Source organism: Eumetopias jubatus, unplaced genomic scaffold (assembly GCF_037043125.1).
Source record: "Eumetopias jubatus isolate StellerSeaLion01/CBP00866 unplaced genomic scaffold, mEumJub1_p1.0 scaffold_5, whole genome shotgun sequence".
NCBI lineage: Eukaryota > Metazoa > Chordata > Mammalia > Carnivora > Otariidae > Eumetopias > Eumetopias jubatus.
The window spans coordinates 62,946,788-62,957,497 of NW_028274811.1; positions in this window are offsets into that span (position 1 = coordinate 62,946,788).

Here is a 10,710-nt window from a genome sequence, read left to right on the forward strand (position 1 = left end):
CACTTAGCTGCTGCTTAACTTCATCCTGTCCCTGTCCTAGATAGAAGATGTGAAACATTCAGCCAGCCACCTGTTCTGGAGGATGTTAATAGTCGGGGCACAGTGAGCCCTTCCTGGATTCTCCGATAGGAAATAATACTGTCTAACTGTGAACTTCTCTGGATAACTTGCATGTCCCTGAACCCTGGTTTGCCCCCATTCCAAAAGGAATGTGTTTGGAATAGTTATTTTATTTTTTATTTATTTATTTTGAAAGATTTTATTTATTTGAGAGAGAGTGAGAGCGCACAAGTGGGGCAGGGAGGGGCAGAGGGAGAAGCAGGCCCCCTTCTGAGCAGCGAGCCAACTTGGGGCTTGATCCCAGGATCCTGAGATCATGACCTGAGCCAAAGGCAGACGCTTAACTGACTGAGCCACCCAGGTGCCCCTGGAATAGTTATTTTAGTTTCAAACAACAAATACAAAATTCTGCTAATTTAATTTTTTTTAAGAAAGAAAGGAGTGGGGAAGTTACTGGAAAGTTTTTGAGGGTTATCACGTGCATCTCATCAGAACACTACCTTAACTCCACTTACCTCCAAGCCTTACTCTTTCTTCAAACCAGATTTTAAATACCCAGGGGAAAGAGTATGATTGTCTATGTTGACCGGGGGTCATCCATACCTGGACGAATCAGCCTCATGGGGGGCTGTTTTCAGAAAAGCAGGAACACTGAGTTGGGTTGGCATTCCAAAAGGATCCAGTTCAGGAAATATGTGCCAACCACACATCTCTCAAACACACGTGAACTCTGTGAAAGTGCCAGAGGTGAGGGCAAGAATCTTAGTTCCACGGAAGGAAGAAGTCTGTTTTTTTTGTTGAACTCAATCAGACTGATGTGTTTGTTGCTGAGGGAAAATTCAGTACTAAGTGTACATCTGCATGTTGATGTCAGGTCATACCAGATGCCACATTGCCTTATGTTCAGTACTTTATATCTATTGAAATGGCAGAAAGATAGGAGTTGTTTAACATGTTCTTCAGGGACTGGGTGACGTTAACCATAGACACTTGGTGACTTTAAGAAGGTCACCTTGGAGCCTCATTCTTACCTTGAGATATCAGTATCACATATGGTCACCCAATTGCGACTGCTGCTTATTTACAAAATTCACCTGCCCCTGAATCCCTTTTGCCATACCACTCGCAATATAATAACTGGCCCATTTCTAAGCCTACCAGGATTTTCCGGTGAATGACCCTGGAATGCTCTCCAGCAACAAGTGAGGTAGACCTCATTCCAATGGTGGCAGGAGGAGATGCAGCTGAACTCAGTTTCCCATGGGAACTTGGATCCCTAAAGTCTCCGGGTGCCAGGCAGCTGGTAACTCCTATTATTGCCCAAAACAACTAATGGCTTATTTTGCTTGGCAGCTGAGTCCAAAACATGTATTCCTCCAACCAATGTTGCTTTCATACCTGACTTATAAAAAGGGGGCAACAGGGGGCAAGGTCCCTTTCCTGGTGCCCGTTCCTATGTACCAGCTAGACACCAGCCCGACCATGCCTGTCTGAAGGATGTGGAGTAAATAGTTCCTCACGGACCAGCTCATCTTTCTGTCCACATTCTCATCGTCATCAAGTCATGCCACTCATGTTAAATTCTGGACTTTCTGCCCAACCCATATCTGTGCCCAACATCACATTTAGGAAGGTTAAAGAAGTCAAGAGACTCAAGGGAGAATCAGACTAGATTTGCCCCAGATTTCTGTTTTTGTTCCTACAGGGGTGTCAGAGTAATGATTGTTAAAGTTCTTAAGAGAAAAAAGTGGTGTTTGGCAGAAGATTTCACTGAGGTTTGTTTTGTTTTGTTTTGTTTTGAAGGAGGTTAGCTCTTGCTTATGGGATGTGTGTGAGCAGGGATGGAACATCTTCATAAATAAGAGTGTTCCTTCCTTTCCATTTCACATATATTTGATTCCAGTATATCTTTTTGGGTAGAAGGATGAGAGAAGAATAGCATATTCTTCCAGGGTTCTGTGTAGAGCCAGAGCAAAGGTCTTACAAGTGTGATCATCCCATTGTCATTATTCTGGAAAAATGATGTTGCTTCCTATTTTCCTGCTACATAGCCCAAGTCTCCAAATTCCTACTCTGATTTAATTTCCACTTGTCAGGTGTTCCATTTCTTTACAATCTACTGGAACTTTATCGAAGGGAATGGGAAAGCATGACTGGGCACTTTTGATGGATATTTTTTGCTTTGATGGCTGGTTAGCATTTGAACCCTCTTGTGGTAGGACCCTTTCGCTGCTACAGAAGTCAAAAGGGCCAGACACTTGCTCTACTCATCCCCTTGGCAGCTAGGGCACTATCACAAGGCTTGAACTTGACCAATAGGAATTATCACTAGAATAAATAAAAATATTAGCCCCATTTCTTCGTCACATTCTGTGTCCATGACTTGTGCTACGTGACTTCATGGCTCTTCTCATTAGAGGTGCAGTGCTCTTCACTGGCTACTTGACTTTGGGCTTGCCATATAACTTGTATTTGCTGGTGGAATATAGGTAGACTTGATATGGCAGAGGTTTGAAATGTATGGTTTGGCTTGCTATCTTGGAACTTCTGCCATCACCTTGAGAAGAAAGGTCAGGCATCTCACTGATCCAATCAGAGTAAGAGATAAGGATTGAAATGGAACCTAACTTGAAGTTTGGAGCCAAGTACAGCCAAGCACAGCTTAGATCAGCTACTCTCAGCTGACCTACATACAAATAAGCAAAAATAAACTATCGTTGTTGTAAGTCACTGATTTTTTGGAGTGGTTTCTTTATGCAGCTCTTGGTGTAGCAGCAGTTGACCAAGACACTTAATCTTGGGACTTTGAGTTTGTAGTACATGATGCGTGGAAGCAGAGAAAGTGAAGAACTTATATTGTCTACAGAGATACTACCTTCAGGACCATCTGACACGGTACTAATGACAACGCCCAGCGTTCAGCCATGGCATCAGTTTCACTGAGGTCTCAGCTCCCCCATGTTCTTCTTTCAGTTTCTTCTTTGGTTTCCCAACCTTCTGAGTTATTCTTTAAGATAACTAATATCCTTAGGAGATAACTAATATCCTTCCAATAAATTTGTTTTCTGCTTAATTTGGTCTGGGTCGAGCTGTGTTGTTTGCAAATAAGAACCCTGTCAGAATCAGCCCTTATCTTTCACTGGAAGTGGAGGATTTGGAAAAGCAGAGAGTGAAACTGGCCAATAGCGGAAGAAGCAGGGACATTCGTCCATAAGTCCACAATTCTGTGGCGTGGTGTGCAGGAGAATCTCTGTACGGTATGAGGCAGGCTTTTTATTTTATGCCTCTGAGAATGTGCAACAGTTCCTACTTTGTCAGGGTGCACATGAGTCATGGGGTCGGTCAGCAGGCTATCTTTCAAAAGGAGTGACCAGCGTTCTTCAATCAGTAAGCTATGTCCATCAACAATCCTAAAACTAGTAGATTATGCCTCATTGAAATTCTTAATCTCAGGAAACAAACTGAGTGTTACTGGAGTGGTTGGGGTGGGAGGGATGGGGTGGCTGGGTGATAGACATTGGGGAGGGTATGTGCTATGGTGAGTGCTGTGAATTGTGCAAGACTGTTGAATCACAGATCTGTACCTCTGAAACAAATAACGCAACATATTTTAAGAAAAAAGAAAAAGAAGAAGATAACAGGAGAGGAAGAATGAAGGGGAGTAAGTCAGAGGGGGAGACGAACTATGAGAGATGATGGACTCTGAAAAACAAACCGAGGGTTCTAGAGGGGAGGAGGGTAGGGGGATGGGTTAGCCTGGTGATGGGTATTGAGGAGGGCACGTTCTGCATGGAGCACTGGGTGTTATGAACAAACAATGAATCATGGAACACTGCATCAAAAACTAATGATGTAATATATGGTGATTAACATAACAATAGAAAAATTAAAATAAAAAAATAAAGATTATGCCTCATTGACACTTCTGTTCCTTACCTAATTGTTAATACTTAGATGTCTTTTTGATATGCTAAGAACTTCTAGTGAGGAAGGTGGAATATGTGATCAGATTAGAGAGACTGTAGTCATTAGCCACAACTCCTATGTAATGGGCTTCTTCAACATGCCATCCATTAACCAGGTTTTATTACATAAAATTTTTTTAAATGTCTAAAGCCATATACAACTACTACAAAATCACTCATGCAGTTTTTTTAATAAGACTTGTCAAATATTTCATTTTTTCTAAAGCCTCAAAGTATACATAATTGAATGGTGTAATAAATACCAAATTCTCCAGTGTTTTATAAAGTATGGAAAGTGAATGGAGTTATGTTTGCCATTATTGTCATAAAGCAGAGAATCAGGAATATTTATGAAGTTGACGTCCTTGTGCCATGTAATCTCAGATAGATGCATTTCATTTCATTTAAGGTAGAAGAGAAGTGAGTTTCATCACTCAGAAAATAAGCTCATTTACTTGGCATTAGTTTTATATTCAACCCAAGACATTTATTTCTGGAACTTGGATCACATTTACTCTACTGTATATGTAAAACGTTCACTGACTAGTATATACATTTTAAGTTTATTATCTTTTGCCTTTACACAAAACCCTTGGCAGACTATTCTTAATGCATATATGTTAGAGATAACAGAGTCTGTTTCTTGTCAGTTCTAAATTTAAATGATTTACTTTCTTGGTTGAAAATGCTTGAAGTCAGGGCATTAGGGGGCAAATCAGTCCATTTGTGCTTCTTCAAAGAATTAAGAATTTACATGATAGATGAAAGTTTACTAAATACTGTTCACAAAGGCAAATGAGGAGTGACCACCCTTAAATACTTTAAGTTCATTTGAAACATCTAGTTTGAGAAGCAAGTGGGAAAAAGGGGAGATAGAGAAACAGAATTGGAGATAAAATGACAAAGACCTTTCATATTCTCGTGGGAATGAAACAAAGAGGAAAAAATCAATAAAGCTAGTTGCATCAAGAGACTGATGGTCTGAAAATAACAAGCACGAAGAAAAAAAGTAGAGCATGAAATTCAAATGTCCCTTCTTAGCATTTGTTTTAATCATAGATCTTCACCATAAAAATACAGATTCAAAAAAGTAAAAGGAAATAAAAACCATTGTTATTCCTACCTCCTAGAGAAAGCCATTATTAGCATGTTGGAATGCATTTTTTTAAATGTGTGTGTGTGTGTGTGTGTGTATGAACAAATATATTTTTTATACTAATGAATCATTTTATAGTGTTTTGTAACATGATTTCATCACTTAATATATTGTGTGCATCCCTTCATATCAAAAATATACTTCAACATACAATTAATGGCTGCACAAACATTTCATTTTGTAGAATAAACAAATAAATGAATTCTACCAATATTTTCTGTAAATTTCCCTCCTACAACTTCCATTATTAAAATGAAGCTATAGCCTCACTGCACCCTGAATGACTGAAAAACTGTAGAATTAATGGTGTCAGTAAGATAGATCGCCTTCTGATATCAGGCTGTTGAATCCAGAGGTGTTTTGCTAAGTCTGAATGATCTGCAGCGTGCCCACAGCCTGGGCTCACTTTTCAAGCTCCTGTGTCTGTTTTTAGTCTGTCTCTCTCAGATGCTTCATTTCTTTTGCACAGCCTGGGGAACATCTCTGTTTTGCTCAGTGTCCTGCAATGTTTAATAGACCTGGATTCAAATGTGGTACTTCAGTGCTGATCCCCTCGCCTAATGCATGCAGATACTTCGTTGAAGACTCAAGGTGGTAGGGGAGGGAATTACTTAAATTGCATTGTGCCCTACTCTATTAAAGGTCCATAAAATATGAATGTTAAGCTTCCTAAGGGTGTGATTTTAGTTTGCAAGTAGAGGTGGAGTGGAGAGAAATTTCCAAGTGCCCTTGAAATAATGAGCAGTAAGTAGTCAGGTCTTGTGCCTACACGTGCTTCTTATCCTAAACAAAAGACTGTGCATGCAGAGCTACTTAGAAACTTGGGATATCCATTTCACGAAAAGTAAAAAGCAACCTTAGAGGACACTGATGTGATTTGTGCTGTGCTGTCCTTTAAATGTATCATTTCTGAAGAGGAAACAATGTAATTGTCCAGTAACAGACTATAGGTCAAATAAATTGTTGTATTCTATAGTGGGATACTTCCCAATTATTCAAGAATGGTATAATTGCAAAAGTCTATAATATGTGTAAAGATATTCATGTTAAATGGGGAGGCTATAAAATAGTGTGTACTATTTTTTGTCCCATTTTGTAAAAATAAATTATGTATATTTTATCTTTACATCGAATATCTTTACATCAGTCATTAATGGTGGTTATTTCGGACTGGTAAGATTACTGGAAACCTTTCTTTCTTTTTGTGTATTTGCATTTCCTACATTTTCTTTAACGATTTAAATTTTGTAGCGAGCAAAAACATTTTTAATCATTTCTAGGTATGAGACTAAAGGTGCTTTGGAATTTTGTCTCCCATATGATTCTGAAGGGCTTCATTGCGCCATCTCTCAAGCACAGGGCTTGTCATTCAGACATCACCAGCCTCGTAGAAGGAAGAATAAACTAAAATAGAAGCATCTCTTGTCCAGTGAGTCATACTGTGCTAGGGTGGTTAGAGATGAGGGGCAGCTGCATTAGCATATTACTTTGGATCATAATGAGTAAAAACTTATGGAGAGCACAGAGCAAGGGAAAATGAGAAGCAGTTAAAAGCCTAGAAGTAATTTTCTTCTTGTTTTTTCTCCTTTTCTTTTTTTCAGGTTGATGTGGATATTTCCCCGAGCCTGGTGTAGCCAGTGGGTGAGTTGATTCTTGCTGATATTCATAGATAAGGTTAATCTCAGGATCAGGGAAAGAGAGGAGTAACAAGCACATGCCCCCTGAATGTTTTCTACTGAAGTGACCACTCTTGTTAATACAGTGTTTCCTGTAACTCTTCAAAAAGACAGAAGTGAGCCCTCACATAATTTCTGGCAAGGTGAAGTCCTAGGTATATTTCACAAAGTAGAACTTCCAACCACAGTGGAATTTCCAGGAACGTACCTGGAAAAAAACAAAACAAAACAAAAAACAAACAACCCACAAGTGAATTATCATTCTCTAAAAGCTCTTTGTCTACTTTTAAGCAACTACTGAGAAAGAGAAGTAGGGGGTCAGTGCAGAACGACTTCACTATACTATAAATACAGGACAGTCATTGGTTTTCAGAGCAACACATCCTTCAGACATCTTCTAACCCAAACCTGTGGGAAATGAGACTTGCCCCGAAGTTCGGGATCTATCACTCTCCCACCACGTACCCCTTAGGTAAATGGAAAACAACAACAGTACTCACTTTCTTAGGCTGGAGTTCTATTCCTCATTCATATATTTTTCATAAGGCCTTTTGGTATTTGTGCCATAACTGCGAGTATATACATACTTCAGTGGAAGGAAGAAGTGGGAGTAGGAAGTGTACCATGACCCATACCTACATCATGTGGACAGAAATACTAACTGGGGTGTATTGTGTGATATTGTCCCCTTTAAGAGGACATTAGACATAAGAATTGAGTATGTTTCAGTCTTAAATCTCAACAACTTTCTTTTCTGAGAGCCAATTTCTCTACATTTCCATGACTAATTAAAAGATGACAAATCTGGATGGGGCAGGGAAAGCCCCTATGGAATAGAGAGTGTCAATATGCTTAAGTAGAAGGGAAACTTCTGGAAGAATTAGTGATACATGACTCAGGTTCTGTCAAGTCTGCTGACCAGACCGGCACCAGCTCACTAGTACCTTCCAATGACCACTTATTTCCTTGTAGCTCCATTGGGTGTGATATTCAGAGCGTCCAAGATCATCGATCATTTTGCTGGACTTCTTCACAGCCCTTCTGCTTCCTGGCTGAGTTATTTATGTAACATTATTCCACATGGGAAAACCCAGCTGTTCAAGTTTTAGAATCAGGAATAAGAACACATTTTTATTAGATCTTTCATCTTGTCTACAGTATGTTTTTCTTGGTTTAAATAATGATAACAGCATGCTAGTGCCTCCACCATAACTCATTTGCCTGTACATGCCTTTGGAGGGGAGAGCTGCCCATTGTACTTCTGGGGTTCCAAAATGGGGCAGATCGCAAACTGAATATAAAATCAGTGTGTGGGGTTGTATGATCACCTGGTGGGTTTGAACTCAATACGCCTGGGGTAAGCACTTCAGAGGTAAAAACGCTAGAACTAAGTTACATATTGGTGGGAGCAAGATGGGAATATGAGAGAAAAAGAGTTTAGGGAATTAGAAAGTTTTGATCATAGAAGAAAAGTTGTACTATTTAGAAAAATAGGGAAACCCAGAAAGAGGAGGAGGAGGAGGAGGTTTAGAAGGGAAGACGAAGAGCTTTGTCATATGCAGTTGGAGTCGCTGGGGAGAGATCCAGGTAAAAGGGTCTTAGAGGGCATGATGACCTTGTGATGTGTCAGCTTGGTTAGGCTAACCTACATTTCTTAGAATTCCCTTCCCTGTAAGGTTCCGGTGAGAATGGGCCACCGGAGAGTCTTGTATGAAATTCGGAGGGCAGAGGTAAAGCAGTGGTCCTCTTATTAGCTCATACATGTTGTCACAGATATGCTGATGAACTTGTTGTTGAGGGGACAGCTGGGCCTACTACTGTTCTTACCTTTTCCTTCAGCTTCTCTGACTCCTGTGCCACGTGTATTTTTAGCTCTGGCCACTGGCTTCTTTCTGCAGGATATCCACAGCACCAAGATAGAGCAACAATTGACATGGATTTTTAGCCCATTTTGCAGCTTCTAGCCCTCCCTTCTTGACTATCTCCCCTGTGGATTTCAGCTCCAATATAGCAAATACTTTAGCCTTACAGAGACTACTATACCTGCTCTGGTTGTGGAAGGTCAGATCCTCTGCATGAGCTGGCCGGCCTTTTCTGTGGTTCGAAGAACTGCATGGTTTGGTCTGTTTACACCATTCTTGGTCTTAGTAACATTCCTCATGCTAGTTTCTTATCAATTTCTCCACCACGTCAATCCTCAAGTCCTCTCCCATTGACTCCATGGACTGGCCTTCTCTGACCACTCCATCTAAATCATCCTTTGTTTTCCCCAAGGTCCTTACTAGAGATTGTGTTTGCTTATGTAATTTCTTGGTTAGTTGGTCTTCACAACCCAGGTTCCACGACAGCAAATATATTTGTCTTGTTCCACACTGTACACCCGGAACCTAGCACTGTAGCTGGCACATAGCCAGTTCTCAAAGGATTCTTCTAGGAATGGAAAGGGAGAGATGGAGGACCCTACTCGGTGGGGTAGGAATGTCAAAGGGATTAGTTTTCCATTCCTTGAGGGGCACATTATCCTGAGTTCTACCCCTATTTCTGTTCTTCATGGTAAGTCAGACTAATTGCCTAGGGATTCAGAAGACATCTCAGTAGTTCCCTATATCCAATTTCTAAGTGTTAACAGATTTAATTACCCTTCTTTGAAAAGATGCTTGTGATGGTTAATACTTAAAAACAACTAGTATTGGAGTTGCCAGTAGTTTGAATGCAATTTTACTTTGTGGGTTTAGAATTATGTCGCTATATGTTATTTTGGCCTTGATTCACTTAGAGGTAAGAATGTGACCGACCCATTAATAGAGATCTGAATGAGGTTTAGAGTTCTTATAAAACTGTTTTCAGAAAACCCATCCAACTTTATTACCCTATTATTTTGTGTTCTACAGCTCTCTTAATTTCATATTGCAAACTTCTTAAAACATATTTTACAAGTCGAAGTACTCTCATCATTTTCCAAGATTTAATAAAGTTTCCATTTGTGAATAACACACTAGTTAAAAAGGAAGCAAAGAGTTTACTTATTAAATAAAATCAAAAGGAAAATGCTATCTTCTGGTTTTTTAGAAGCCCTAATGAAATGTTATTGAGTATTCTATCTTTATAACTTTCAATTTCCAATGTCCAATCTTTTCGTGTTACCCTGAGCCTGTAGGTCACTTTTCTTTAACACTTCAATACCGGAAATATTCCTTCAATGCTGGCCTTGAAATCCTTCATGGCTTAACGGTTCATTACTTTTTTTTTTCCTTACTTTTTAAATAGTATCTTTGCACATCATTTTTCCAACATTTAGTCTAGACATAATACTTGATCAAAAATGTTGAAATGACTCATAAATTACACGTTTTGGCAATTTGGCTACACACCTTCAATAACTACACATTTGCTCCTAGGTTACTTCCCTTACCAAATAAAAAACAGTAGTAGTGTCTGGTACTTTGCAGTTCTTGCGTGTTCTTGTCTTCCACATGGTGTGTGTGAAGCGATTTACCCTTATTTCCAATCTGTTATGCTTAGGGATATTGATACAAACCCTCTGAATTGAAAACAAAAATTCAATGGTCTCAAGCAAAGCCATTTTTAATTGTTTTGACCTGAGTTAGGAATCAGAAATTTAGTGATTTTTCTCTCTAAAGTCTCAGATCAACTGGTAGTTATGATGGAGCAGTGAGGGAGGTTTACAATATACACTGAAGGAAATAACTAACATACTGTTTTTCTATTCATACCTGAAAATGTTTTTTGAGTTCAAAGTTCAACTAAAAAATAGTTGTTCCAATTCATTTGGTTAAGTAAATCCTTTCTAGTTACAGGTGTAACAAAAGTTTATCTGTGTCAGTTCAGTGCT